Source organism: Orcinus orca, chromosome 12 (assembly GCF_937001465.1).
Source record: "Orcinus orca chromosome 12, mOrcOrc1.1, whole genome shotgun sequence".
In the NCBI taxonomy this organism is placed as follows: Eukaryota; Metazoa; Chordata; class Mammalia; order Artiodactyla; family Delphinidae; genus Orcinus; species Orcinus orca.
The window spans coordinates 67787030-67801700 of record NC_064570.1 but is presented as its reverse complement, the minus strand read 5'-3'; the positions used below and the strand labels follow the sequence as shown (position 1 = coordinate 67801700).

Sequence of the window (14671 nt, the reverse complement as noted above, 5' to 3'; positions counted from 1 at the left end):
TATCAAGTACATTGCATTTAGTAAGGGTCTGGTATGTGGACTTTTGCCGTTGCTGCTACTGTGTGTATGCGTGCGTGTGTGTGTGCATGTGTGTTCTGTGTCTAGGAATATTTCTCACTGTAAGTCATGGGCACTAGACAGTTACTTGAGTGGCAGGATCTCGCCTGCATCATCTTTGTATGCCTTGGCCCTGGTCCAGTGTTTGCAGAGGGTTGACAGTCAGCAAATGTCGGGTGAATGAAGTGACTCAGTGCAGCTGTGAGAATCCTGCACAAAGTTCTCAACGCGTTCTCAGGAGACCAAGAGGAGTCGTGACAAAACACTGAGGATTCTAGAACCACTTGCTGGCCCTACCCATGTCTGCAAATAGTCAAAGCCAGAAGTGTGGAGTGAGTCATGCCTGTGTCTTCTGCAGGTTACAACTCAGCTCGTATTTATTTAGCATCTACCTCTTTGCCACATGCCATCTCATTTAATCTTTGAAAAATGCTGCAGTCACGAAATTCCTTCTTTTAGTGTGTGACACTGCGGCACAAAGAGGGTTAAATGTTGCTTCGAGCTGTACCACAAACAAGGGCTGCTTGAATTTGCACCTTCTATCACTGAGGTGAGAGTTTGTTCTTTTGTATCAGGAGATGTGTAGGTCAGGAGTGTGGCTGCTTCTGGAAGGCTGTGGAGGAGAGTTAGTGTGGAGAAACAGGGCAGCAGGGCCACTTACTCAGTTGCAGCGTTGAGGAAACAGCCGCGCAGAGAAGGAAAACATTACCACACATGGGTGACAAAGACTCGTAAGGCCTGCGAAGAAGTGGTTTGAGTAGGCGTGTCAAAGGACCATTAACCAAAAAGCAGAAGACAGGGCTCTCTAAGTGCGACGGGAGGGATTTGTCATACGGTTGTACTGTCACGGATGGGAGCCATCGGCAGCTGTGCCTGCTGCTCATACATTAAACACACTATTGTGGAGATTGATTTGGGAGCCTGGTCCCTGAAGCTGTCTCCTGCCTGCCTTCACCTGCCTGCTCCCTCCTCCCTCCCCCTCCCCCTCCCCCCTGCCTGCTCCTCCCCCCGCCCCCCAGCCCACCTCCTACTTCCATCTGGATGCCTCCGAACAGATGTGGACAGAGCCATATGCTCCACGGCTCTGACTCACGCTGCTGTGCTCCTAGGTTGGCTCACGTTGGCTTATGCTTAGTGTTTATTGTTATCATCTCCAAGTCAGATGGTGCTGATGGTTACCGACTTGCCCAGTACAAATCTCTCTGTCCGTTAGGAACCTGCATGCAATGAAAGGAATTCACTGAAAGACGAATACAAAATGCTTGTACTTATTCATCTAAAACAGGCAAGTACACACCAAAAAGAACGAAATAATGCCATTTGCAGCAACGTGGATGGACCTAGAGATTATCATACTATAAGTAAGTCAGAAAGAGAAAGACAAATACCATATGATATCACTTATATGTGGAATCTAAAATTTGACACAAATGAACTTATCTATGAAACAGAAACAGGCTCACAGACGTAGAGAACAGACTTGTGGGTGCCAAGGGGAGGGGTGGGGGAGGGTTGGATTGGGAGTTTGGGGTTAGCAGATGTAAACTATTATATATAGAATGGATAAACAACAAGGTCCTACTGTATAGCACATAGATCTATATTCAATATCCTGTAATAAACCATAATGGAAAAGAATATGAAAAAGAATATATATATATATATATATATATATATGTGACTCACTTTTTTCTTCACCAGAAACTAACACAGCATTTTAAAGTAACCATATTTCAATAAAATAAATTTAAAAAATAAAATGGGCAATTATAAGACTGTGTCCTTGGCTCTGTCCTGTTGAACATTTTTATCAGGGACTTGGATCAAGACACAAAAGACCCGCTGATCACATTTGCAGTTGGCATGAAGCTGGGGAGGATGGCTAACAGGCTAGCTAAGAAGACCAGATTTTTAAAAAGATCTTGACAAGTGTAGCAAAAGGCCAAAACCAACACAAAAAATTTAATAAAAGAAATTTAAGGTCCTGCACTTAGAGTAAAAAAAAATCTGCTTTAAAAGCACATAGGAGGGAAGGAAGAGATCTATCTTTGTAACAGTTCTAAAGAAAACAAGTAAGGACTATAGCCCCAGTATGAATTAACCACAAAGGGGATGAAAGTTAGGTGTCCAAATAGAAGCACAGTCAGCGTCCTTCCCAATGAGCCCTGTGCAGGTCCAGCCACATCTGCAGGACTTTGGGTGTCTGCCACATTTAAAATAAGAATCAGAGTATATGTCACTTATTGACTGAAAATTCTTTTACCAAATTCCTCTTCAAAAATTACCCGAGTAACAAGGGTTAACTGCAGCTAATGAAACATGATTAGGTGTATTTGAAAAACCAATATTTTCTCCTTCCAACATCCCCTAAACCAGGTAACTCATGTAAATCGCCTCTGGAGCATTTTTCCACACTGTTATTCATGCTGATATAAATACATCAAAACAAATCCATACGCATATGAGATTTTCAAGGGAATTGTTTTTTGTAAAGCGGATCTTGCAAAACCCATTACTCTCCAACTTTCTTTCTTCAACTAAGGATACACCATCAACACCTCTCTGGGTTAATATGTATAGATAGATCTAAAGTATTAAAAATAATGCTTGATAGTCTATGATACGGATGTGCTACTATTTATGCAGTCTTTCTCGCTGTCACATTTTAAGAGGCATACTGGCAAGTAGGGGAGGGGATAGCTTTCCGGGGTGGGAAGATGGAAGATGGGGCTAGAAGCCATGACATACAAAGAAGGAAGCATCCAGAGATATTTAACTGGGAGAACGGTAGGTGGGTGGCTGAAGGGGAGGGTGGGTTGAGGTCATTCATTAACACTGGGGTTTTTCTCAACTGAACTGGTAAGTCAGAGATTCCACGTTTAGTGTTGGGTTGCTTGTCAGGACAGGGCTAAGGAAGGGGAGAGGGCAGGGACCTCCGGTGGTTGGAGGGATGCACAGAACAACAGCTTTGGGGTTCACAGGCCGGCCCACCCCCATCCCCGGTCCCCAGAGAGCTGGTGGGCACGGAGCAACCTCCTCAGTGAGCACATTATAAAAACATTAGGCGACAATAATAAAAATAATGACATTAAAAAGAAAAATCATTGTAGAAAGCAAACAAACCCAGCCCTAGCGCTGAGACGGGCACCGGCTGGGATGTTGGCATGCTCCGGAGAAATTTGATTTTGATGAATTTCATTGTCAGTGTAACGGGGGCATGAATCACCCTCCTCCGCCCTTTCTCGTCACACCGCAGATTTAGGGAACGTGGCATTAGAGAGATAAAGAGGTTCTCAGACAGCATCAGCCAGGAGCCCCCTGGGCCCCGTGGCGGCGCTGGACGCAGGCAGGAGGCAGTTCTCGGCTGTTATGGGTCCATAAATCTGAAGGCAGTTGAACCCCTGCGGGGTTTGAAGAAGTCAAGCTTGAGACCAGAGCCGGAGCTTTTCGGGCTCCGCAGCCTCCCTTCCCCCCTCCCCCCCGCCGCCCCGCAGACCACCTGACTGAGGGCTGAGGAATGAGTCTCTCACTGTGAAGCAAGGGGGCCTGGCAAAGCCGGTGATGGAGAGAGGCACCTCCCAGTGGGCTTCCAGGCTGCATCTCCTCATTCCCCGAACGTTCTCTCCCGAGGTGCGGGGAAAGCCACTTGCCCCGGCAGAGGCACACGGCCGGTGCCAGCCTGGGTGCTGCAGGCGGCCCTGGGCAGATGCTTCCAGCCTGGTGGTCGGGAGTCCCTGCCACTCCTAGAACCATGCTCTTGCTTTATGTTTTAATGAGCATGTAGTTGATCCTTCACTGGGTGCCAGGCCCCATGCCAGGCTCTTCACATGGGTAAACTGCTCCATCCTCCCGCCCATCTGGCAGGTACTGCTATGGCGTCACTCAGCTGGCCAGGCCTTGAACTCCAGCATCTGTACCCTTTCCATGAAGAATTGATGATGGCATGGATGCAACTAGAGATGATCATACTAAGTGAAGTCAGAAAGAGAAAGACAAATACCATATGACATCACTTATATGTGGAATCTAAAATATGACATAAATGAACCTATCTATGAAACAGAAACAAAATCAAGGATATAGAGAATAGACTGGTGGTTGCCAAGGGGGAGAGGGTTGGGAGAGGGTAGGAGTGGGATTTGGGGATTAGCAGATGCAAACTGGTATATATAGAAAACAACAAGGTCCTACTGTAGAGCACAGGGAACTATACTGTATTCAATATCCTGTGATAAGCCATAATGGGAAAGAATATGAAAAAGAATGTATATATATGTATAACTGAGTCACTTTGCCGTAGAGCAGTAACTAACATGACATTGTAAATCAACTACACTTCAATAAAAAATAAATTAAAAAAAGAGTTGATGATGGCATTTCTAAGTGAAGTAAGTCAGACAAAGATCATAGGATATCACTTACATGTGGAATCTAAAAAAAATGATACAAATGAACTGATTTACAAAACAGAAATAGACCACAGACATAGAAAACAAACTTATGGTTACCGAAGGGGAAAGGGGAAGAGGGATAAGTTAGGAGCTTGGGATTAACAGACACACTACTATATATAAAATAGATAAACAACAAGGACCTACTGTATGGCATAGGGAACTATACTCAATATCTTGTAATAACCTATAAGGGAAAAGGATCTGAAAAAGCACGCATATCTGTCTATCTATCTTGATATATATCTGAATCACTCTGCTGTATACCTGAAACTAACACATTGTAAATCAACTATACTTCAATCAAAAAAAAAAGTGTTGATGATAGCACATTGTAATGGGAAGGGTCCATGAGAAGTGAGCCTTCTTAAAGCCCCTGCTTTCTCTCTTCTGATTATAAACCCAACCAATTTCATATGTTCCACTTCAAAATGCTCAAGCTACCCTCATTTACCTAGAGTTCATCACAACCCTCAAGGTTGCTTAGGAAATGGCGGACCTGTTTTGTTCATACCAGTGCATCAGACTATTACTGTCCACACAGGTAACTGAAACAGGACCTGGAAATTAGAACTAGAAAAATCCACAGGGTGTATGGAGGGAGGTTGGCTGCCTCATGGTGGCATTTTTCAGATAGCAGGTCCCACTGATGTTTTTTTTCATGGAGAGGCAGTGAGGAACAGTGGCCAGGAATAGTCATTCAACTTGAATTCTGGAGTCTGATGACTTGGTTTTACCCGTGACATTGAGTTACTTAACTGTGTACAAGATAGTGATAATAACAAGATGAAATGAGATCTTGTCTATAGCGTGCCCAGCCCAGCGCCTTGCACCAAGTAGGTTCCTGTAACTGTTGTCTACTGTGGGTGTTACATTTTCCTTGGGTACAGAGATGACACTGCAGAGGCACTATCATTAAGATGTGCACTTGGAGTTGTTTTTCCTGTTGTAGGAATGTGCTGTAGTCAATCCATTTTTGCTCATAAATCTGGCATCTGTTGGGGAATCATTTGGAAACTGCATGGCCAGGGAGGAGAGAGGCATGTCAGGTAGGAAATGATCCCAGCCTATGAGATCCAGGAGAGCTGGTTCCCAGTCCCGACTGGGAAGGATGGATGCTAAAGAAACAATAAACAAGGTGCTTTAACCTACTGTAGTTCCTCTGTCCTCACCTGTAACGTGGGGATAATAAGTATTTATCTCATATGGTGTTTTTTTTTTTTTTTTTTTTTTGCGGTATGAGGGCCTCTCACTGTTGTGGCCTCTCCCGTTGCGGAGCACAGGCTCCAGACGTGCAGGCTCAGCGGCCATGGCTCACGGGCCCAGCCGCTCCGTGGCATGTGGGATCCTCCCGGACCGGGGCACGAACCCGTGTCCCCTGCATCGGCAGGCGGACTCACAACCACTGCGCCACCAGGGAAGCCCTCCTATGGTTTTATAAGAATGAAATGTGATAACCCTGTTTAGTACAGCGCACCACAAGTAGTCATCACTCCATAAATGTTAACCAGCACTATATATTATTATCAACATCAAAATTCCAACTTTGGTGTCCCCATTTTAAAAACAGAGAAACTGAGATACAGAAGAAAATGGCTTGCCCTCGATAACCCAGAGGGCCAAGTACAGTGCCAAGAGAAGAGCTGACATTTTCATTTCCTGTTCAGATTTTTAGCTACAGCATTCACAGAGGCTTCTGTCTGAGGGCCCAGGGTTTTAGACATTGTTTCAGCCTATTTTCAGCAGGCAGAGTTCGGCTGGGGCTCAGGCAGCCGGACAGTGAGGAAGAATTGTCTGAGATCCTCGGGAACGAGCTCTTCTAGTCTTTGAGGAAGAAATGAGAAGCACTCTTGAACCACTCTTCGACAGGGCTTCCATATACAATGTCTTTGAGCCTGTGGCTCAGGAGAAAAGAGCAGGGGAAGCTATTCAGGAGGGAAATGATTTTACATAAAAGTCATGTTTGGCAGCTATCACAGTGTGCAAGAAATAAATACTTCTTAAAACAGAAGGCGAAGGCACATGTCTCTGGAAGTTTAGAAATGTTCCTAAGAGTGATCTAGATGAAGAGTCTATGGGAGGAGACATGAGAATACTCTGTACAGAATCATTCATGCTGAACGTGAGCTCAGAAACCCGAACTTGCTGAGGTCCTAATGCGCGCGCAGGAAACCGCTGAAGAAGCCCATCGGATCATAGCTACGAGCCTAGACTTGTTGCCCCCAGATTGATACCAGTATCCCTATAGGTAGTCCCCTTACGTCTTGGTGATTGCATCTACTGTTTAATAAGCTAGTAATCAATGATTTTTAGGGTTTATTATTTTCATATAAAATTCCAGAAAGAAAAGAAGTAAAAAAAAAAATCCTCGACATTTTTAGCTTAGAGAGTGTTTGGAAATAAATGAATGTGTATTAAACAATATTTCTGATAAAAGTATTTTTCCTCTCCTTTCATCCTTCTGTTCCTCCTTCCGTCCCTCTCTTTATTTTATTTCTAGAAAGAATGGCATAGTTTGCCTAAACACCCAAATAACCCTTTCTCACTTTATCTGACCTATTCATCTCATGCATGTGTTTATTATAAGTATGGAGAATTTTCCTGCTTTCTTTCTTCGAAGCGTCCTTTTGTGGGTGTTTGGAGGATTGCGTGGTTAAAGAATGTTTTGAGAAGGACTAAGGAGTCCGATGCAGAGAGTATGGCCTTGGGGAGGGACTTCTCTGTGCCTCAGCTGCCTTGTCGCCACCACCGACACGTGGTAAGAATGAGCTAGTTCACATCCCAGACTAGATTCCTGGGTCCCTAGGAACGTCTCCTGTGAAAGGCCTCCTCCTTCCCTTTCTCCAGGCACAACACGGCACTCCTGAGGCACTTTGGAAGCAGTGACTTGGGAGACCAGCAGGTGGCACACGGGAACCAGAATACACACGCCTTGGCTCAGGACAAAGAGACGGGCAAGGAGGTGGATGTAGTGCGAGGTCAGCTGGCTGACTTCCTCAGTCTTGAGGTGTTGAATGCTGTCCACGAAGACCACAAAATCATGCATGACTGCAGGACCTAAATGATTGAAAGGCAGGGAGGACAAGATAAGAGCAACACTAAAGGGTGGGGACGTTATAGTCCTTCTTTTAACCTCTCCTAATCCTCTCTCTTAGCCCGAGTTACCTGCTACGAGGATTGTCCTGCTAAAGGACAAAACATGATTGTCCTGCTAAAGGACATGGGGTAGATAAAGCAACACGCCTAGTGTGAAGAGCTCAACATCGGTAGCTGTAAAATAATTATAATCTGGTTGGTTTGAACACAATCTGGTGGTATTATTTAGGCATTTCTGATTATATAGTGGTTGCAGTTAGGTGTTTCTGACTCATTGATCTGTTCATTCATTTTTTTCGACCAAAGACTGTATGTGGAACTCCTACTCTGGACCTGGCACAGGGCTTGGGCACATGAAGGTAAATAAGACCCAGGTTCAGCTCTCCGGGAGAATAAAGCAATTCACTTGGCTAAATTGATAGAAAGGTGGGTGGTGGATTTCATTTAAAACCAGCAATTTAACCTGATAACCAGTACACTTAACTGAGTAGGTCAGTGTTGGGATAATGGTTTGGACGGTGGGAAAGTTAGGACAGGAGCATGAGGGAGAAAAGGACCATGGGGCCATTTATAAACCAGAAGATTCAGTTATACATATACAGATATATGTTCTTTTTCAGATTCTTTTCCATTATAGGTTATTACAATATATCGATATTGTAGTTCCTTGTAATATACAGTAGGTCCTTGTTGTTTATTTTATAAATCAGTTAATCCCCAACTCCTAATTTATCCCTCCCTCACCCCTGCTTTCCCCTTTGGTAACCCAGAATCATTTCTTATATTAAAATAATCAATATGTTCACACATTTTATTCAACCCTCCTCCTTTAGTTGGATTTACTGTCAACTCTTTAGCTTGTAGAAAACAATATTTTGAGGAGATCTAACCTTTTAAATAATATACGTGGTACATGAAGCGTTAATTTTACAGAGAACAGTGCTCAGTTTTTCCCTGTTTCCAGAGTAGGAGAGGAGAGGAGCCTTAACTAGAACAAGGGGAATAGAAAGGATTTGTTGGCACTGAGAACTGTGAATCGCCACGTGCTACCCCCCACCCAGAAGATGGGCATTGTTTTGGTTGAAGACCTTTCAGAAAGCAGAGATTGCCATCTATCTGGGTGAGTTGAGATGTGGGTCTCTCAGGGAGAAAAAAAAAAACAGATAAGAGTGATGTTTCAAAGACTCTGTACATACTCATGATGAACAGAAACTGTATCAGGAAGCTAGATACAGTTGGCCCTCCATTTCTACTGGAATCCCCATCCGCAGACTCAACCAATCGTGGCTGGAAAATATTAAAAAAAAAAAAATTCCTGAAAGTTCCACAAAGCAAAACATGAATTTGCTACATGGCAACTATTTACACAACATTTACAACTATTTACATAACATTTGCATTGTGTCAGATATTATAAGTAATGTAGCCATGATTCAAAGGATGCTGGAGGATGACTTTAGATTATATGCAAATACTGTGCCATTTTATATAAGGGACTTGAGCATCCATGGATTTTGGGCATCCAAAGCGGGGGAGGGATCCTGGAACCAATCACCTGCAGGTAACTGAGGGACCACTGTGTGGTGATGCTCTTGGGGTAAATAATGAAAAATTATGGAATCTATTTAATTCAAGGGACACAGGTACTGAGCACATTTTCAATGTGTGCCTATAGAGCTGAAATTTAAGGTGATTAATAGAAATATTAGTTTCATTTTGTGTTTTATAATCAGCAACTAAAATCTTTTATGAAATATTTCAAGCATTCATGAAATACTATAACAAATCTCAAACATATCAAGTATCAAATAACCATGTTCCTACCACACTATTCTTTCAAAGTTTTAAACTTGGCTATATTTCCTTTAGGCATTAAAAAAATATAACTTTACAGATTATATGGATACCCTTTGTGTACCCCTAGTCTGGAAGCATGTATAGATGCTGGTAACCCCACTATCAGGGATAGAGCAGAAGGAATTCCTGAGTGAGGTGGGATGTAGACCAGATCACCTCTATTTGGCAACTTCTCACTGGTGGGGTAGATGACCGCATGTCTAAGCTGGTAAAGACGGTGAATTCCCAAATGAAATCTCTGAAATATACCAAGTTCTTACAGGCTCATCACAAGGCTAAAACCAAAGTTTGCACAAATCATTTGGAAATGATGCATCCAAACACAGTGATGTTCTTAAGTAAAAGTGGGCCACCTCGTACATGCTGCCTTTGCAAGCCTACACCTAAAGTGGCAGAAAATCTCTCAGACGTTTTATGATGTACAGTGTGGATGTTACTTAGAGAGCAGAGGAAAAACTGCGTGGGACTTAAGGATCACAAAGTGATTTTTAGTAAATATTCAACGACTGTGAGAGAATTCTGATAAAGATTCAAGGTAGAGAACTTGGTGCCTGAATCCTAAGACGGAAGCTTCCTTCGGATGGAATTATATATACAAAGATCAGTAGTGTGGGAATAATAACCAGATTTATTAGTATCTGAGCAAACTCATTTATAGCATTACCACCCCATTTGCCCTGAGCAAGATATCTTTGGCTAAATTGAACTGGAGCATGTGACTTAGGCTGAAGGCCAAAACAGGGCCAAAGATGACTTCTTAACAGGAAGGGCCTGCCTGTCCCAATTCCCGCATAGAGTTGGGAGAGCAGGAAGAGGGTAAGGAGACCCCCCAGGTCTGCCCTTGAAGGCTGGGCCTTCCTCAGCTGCAGCAAGCAGAGCTCGCAGCCACCTAGCATGTGTCAATGCAGTGGCCCTACCCAATGCTTTAGCAACTCTTCCTCCTTCGTAAATGAGCGAGTAACACGGGGTGGCAATAAGGACTGTGTATATAAGTCAAGACAGAAAAAAGGGGATGGGAAAAAGTTCTCCCAACCAAATGTCCCCCTCGACATTCCTATCCCCATTTATGTAATCCAGAGCACTGTCCATCTGATTAATCTGAACATAAACTAATAATAATAGCTTCATTTTGGCAGCCTTAAATGAAAATGGACTCTGGATGGAGAATTTGTGATGATTATCCCTGATTTCCTCAGTTGAGCTTTAAAATTCTCAAGTTGGATCCAATTTCAGATAAGGACTGAGGGTGAGAAGAGAGGTTCAGAAGTCATAAGGCTCCCTTCCTATTTCAGTGCAGGTGCATTTCCTCTCCAAGCATGGTGGAAAAGTACAGGCCAGAGTGAAAATGTGAAATATTAGAAACCCTAATGGCTAGGAAAACAGGGTAAAGTACTGGGCTGAGAATTCTCTCTCAATATGACCTAGACTCGCAGTGATTGCAGAAATAAGTTTCAGGAAAGGCAAACAAGGTTTGTGTCATGCATATGACCATCCACCAAACCATCAAACATTTGCCTTGCCTGTGATCATGGCATTCAGTCATCCGGGGAGAGGTGCATCTAACAACAGATTGACAAGAACAGAAAAATAATTTTAAAAAGTAGTCAAGGGAAGCTAACTGTCTTTATGAAAACAGGGGCTTCCTCTTCTCAGGTCATGTTGCCTCTTTTCAGTCTAGACACCAGATGCCACTGTAGCAATGCTGGGCCCGCACCATATTCATTAGCACCCTCAAGCCCTGGACTTCATATGATAATCAGTAGTGCCTCTAAGTTACTTAGAGTTGATGGTAACAGGAAAAAACGTTAGTCTAGAAGCAAACAAAGCCACCTGGAAGGAAGCCAAAGCTGGGGGCTCTCTGTGATTGATCTACCCACCCCCACAGATCTCAGGACCCCTAGGCTCCTGCAGCTGACCACAGGCACCCGAGCATCACCCCACAACCCCCGGCTTTCCAGGGCTGGCTTCCTCTGAAGGCAGTCATCCACATATCATCCCCCCTCTGGTCCCCTACCACCACTGTGTGCCCTATCCTTGCCCAGCCAGCTTGCCTGGTCCTCCCCCCACCCTGCCCTCTGCCTCTTGACACTGAATTTCCTGATCACACACACCTGCTTCCACCCCAGCAGACATCGTAGGAGCAGAAGCATCATAGCTTCCCTCCTCCTCTCCACTTGGGCTCTGAGTTTTTCTTCTAGAATAATTTCCTTAGAGCAGTATTTTTGTGGATTTGTTATAAATGCAGAAGTCTCCTGACCTATTCAGAATCTCTGGTGGTGGAGCCTGGGAATCGGCACTTTATCCCATCCTCCCAGTGATGTAAATGTGCACAGAGGTGGGAGAAGCCTGGCCCTGGGAACAGTTGGGGTTCCCCCACCCCAGTCCCATGTTCCATGATGCAGGCTGTACCACAGTGACTGCTGTCAAACACATTGGTTCGTTCTGGAGCTGAAGGGCTGTTCCAAAACCTGTTATGAACCTCCCCAGCCTAGGAGACAGATCATTTCTTGAGAGAAATATTTCTTGTGACTTCTTTGACTCTCCATTCTCTCCTTGGCATTAGCTCTGAGTGTTTTTCTTATTCAGGTGTTATGGACTGAAATGTTTGTTCCCCCCCTACCCTGAAATTCATATGTTGAAGCCTTAACCCCCAGTGTGACTTCAACCAGAGTGGAGATGGGGCCTCTAAGGAAGTAATTAGGGTTAAATGAGGTCATAAGGGTGGGGCCCTGGTCCAATAGGATTAGTGTCCTTATAAGAAGAATAACCAGAAAGCTTGTTCTCTCTCTTTCTCCTTGCCCATACACAGAGGACAGGCCATGTGGGCATACAGGAGGAAGGTGTCAGGAAGACAACTCTCACCAAGAACTGAATTTGCAGGAACCTTGATCTTGGACTTCCAGCTTCCAGAACTGTGAGCAAATAAGTGTCCATTGTTTAAGCCATCCAGTCTGTGGTATTATTTTTGGCTGCCTGAGCAGACTAGCACACCGGGTATATTCCCAGTAACATTTATTGAGCACTTGCTATGTGCTAGACAATGCATTAAAGGCTTTCCGTGTATCAATTTATTTATCCTTATAACAGCCCTATGGAGCTACTACTCCATAGAGTAACTACTATCAATATGTCGACTTTCCAGATGAAGGAACAGGCTCAGAGAAGAAAACTTGCTCCAGGTAACACAGCTAGTGGTGGTGGAGTTGGGATTTGAACCCAAGTCAGTCTAACACCACATTTCTTACTTTACTCTGTTCTACTCTCTCTCCCAGGGGATCTGGATCCTAAACATTGAGCCAACCAAAGCATGGAGTCCTATAATTTTCAGAGTACTTTTAAACCTTTTCAAACTAAAGATTCCTTTTATTATTTCTTCTCACCTGTCATTCATCTATGTGTATTTTGACAGATTACTAATCCGGAAATTGATAGGAAATCCATAACTTTCTATGGCTTTTTGAAATATTGAAAATAACTCATGAGCTTCTACTATTTCCTTAAACTCCCAGGAGTTTGAAAACCTAATTATCACCCTCATTTTACAAATAAGGAAGCAGAAATCCAGAGAGGATAGTGGCTTGCGAGCTACAGAGTCAGGAGCAGATCTCGGGTTTCCTCCTATCCAAGAGCTCAGTATCCGACATCATGCTAAATCAATCAGTTCGTCATTTAAGTTGTCACTGAGCACCTACTTATGCCTGGTAGACAAGACTATGTGAAAGGTACAGAAAAATTATAGCGATAGCTTCTGTATTTGATAAATTTACAGTCTATTTGGGAAAACAAGGCTTAGACATAAAAGGCAATTACATAAAATCACAAGAGAGCGTGTTTCTAGAGACGTGTTTCTCATCCTTGGCTGTACACCAGAATCACGCAGGGAGCTTTCCAAAGCTCCCAAACTCTCCAGAATAAGGATTTTCCAAGGTAAGGGCCCAAGGACATATATTATTTAAAAATACCCCAGTCAGGGTCAAGAACCACAGTTGCAAAGTAACATATCCTACAACAGGGACTGCAAATGCTCCAGCAGTAAATGCAAGGTCAAGAGCAGCTAGAGGGTCAGGGGACCTCTGAGGAATAGAGGAGCTTTGGGGTGGGTGGAAAGGGTTTGGCTAAGAGGATAGGAGCTGGGGAGGGAACCACGTGAGCAATTCTAGGAAGGAGGAAGGACGTGAGAAGAGAGAAGAGCCAGGAGGGCTGGGGAGCGGCCGCTTCAGACCTGGGCTCTGGCAGGCAAGGGTGGAAAGGGAGGGTGCAGTCAGAGTAGGGGGGCTTCAAAGTTAGCCAGAGGCGCTCATTTTCTAAATTAATAAATGTCCATGGATTCTTTTTTTTAAGCTTAAATTTTATAATTATGAATGTTATAATTTTATATATAGCCATGAGATAAGAAAAATAAAATGTGTAATTTCCATACAAAGAAAGATTGAAAAATGTAATACAAGAAATAATTACTCTAAAATGAGGCAAGGAATGAAAAAGGAAACAAGAAATGGGTGAGGGCAACTAGAAATGATAAGATGTATGGTAAAGCTATACAACAGATATTTTGATAATTCTGGTGTGTGTAAATGTTCTAATGATCTGATTAAAAGGTGAAGATCATCAGGCTGGATTTAAAAAATCTCACCTTTATCACAAATTCATCTAAAACATTCAGAAGTAAAAGAAATGATAAAGATATCATGTACATATACCCATATATTTTTTTCTTTTTCAAGTTTTATTGAGATGTAATTGGCATATCACATTGTATAAGCCGTGGATTCCTGAAGAAAGATCTTGTATAACAGATGTGTAGCATTAACCAATCAGGGAGGAACTTTCCTTCAAACGTCCAGGTATCTGGGTGATCTTGGAGAAGCTACCCCTTGAGCTGGAGGGAGCCCAGGCTGATCAGCTTATAAGGCAAGTCCTCACTCTCTCTAGAAAAAAGGGAGGGCATTGGATTCTCAGATGAGATGAGACTGGAGTGGGGAGAATGAACTTAAGAGAGCACAGGAGGCAGGGCGACTGCTCCTCGGCCCCTCTAGTCCACAATGCCCCAAGGAAGGAAAGTAGGTGCAACAAAAGTGCTAGACACAGAGAGCCAATGGCGGCTTCTTTGGGCTGCACAGGGCGGATCTCTGCTTGATGGTAAGTGACCAGGGTGCACTTACGAGGCCGTTCTTTTTTTTTTTTGTAATTTTTTGGCCACGCCATGTGGC

The 14671-nt window shown here is 43.6% G+C and overlaps 1 long non-coding RNA gene across 1 annotated transcript in view; it reads left to right on the top strand.

The window, feature by feature from the left end:
• Positions 1 to 12438, top strand: part of LOC117199395 (uncharacterized) — a 101454-nt gene extending 89016 nt beyond the window's left edge. The window contains exon 4 of the long non-coding RNA XR_007470609.1: positions 12271 to 12438. This is a non-coding gene — a long non-coding RNA (uncharacterized LOC117199395). The remainder of the gene's footprint in view (positions 1 to 12270) is intronic.
• The last annotated feature ends 2233 nt before the right edge of the window (positions 12439 to 14671 follow it).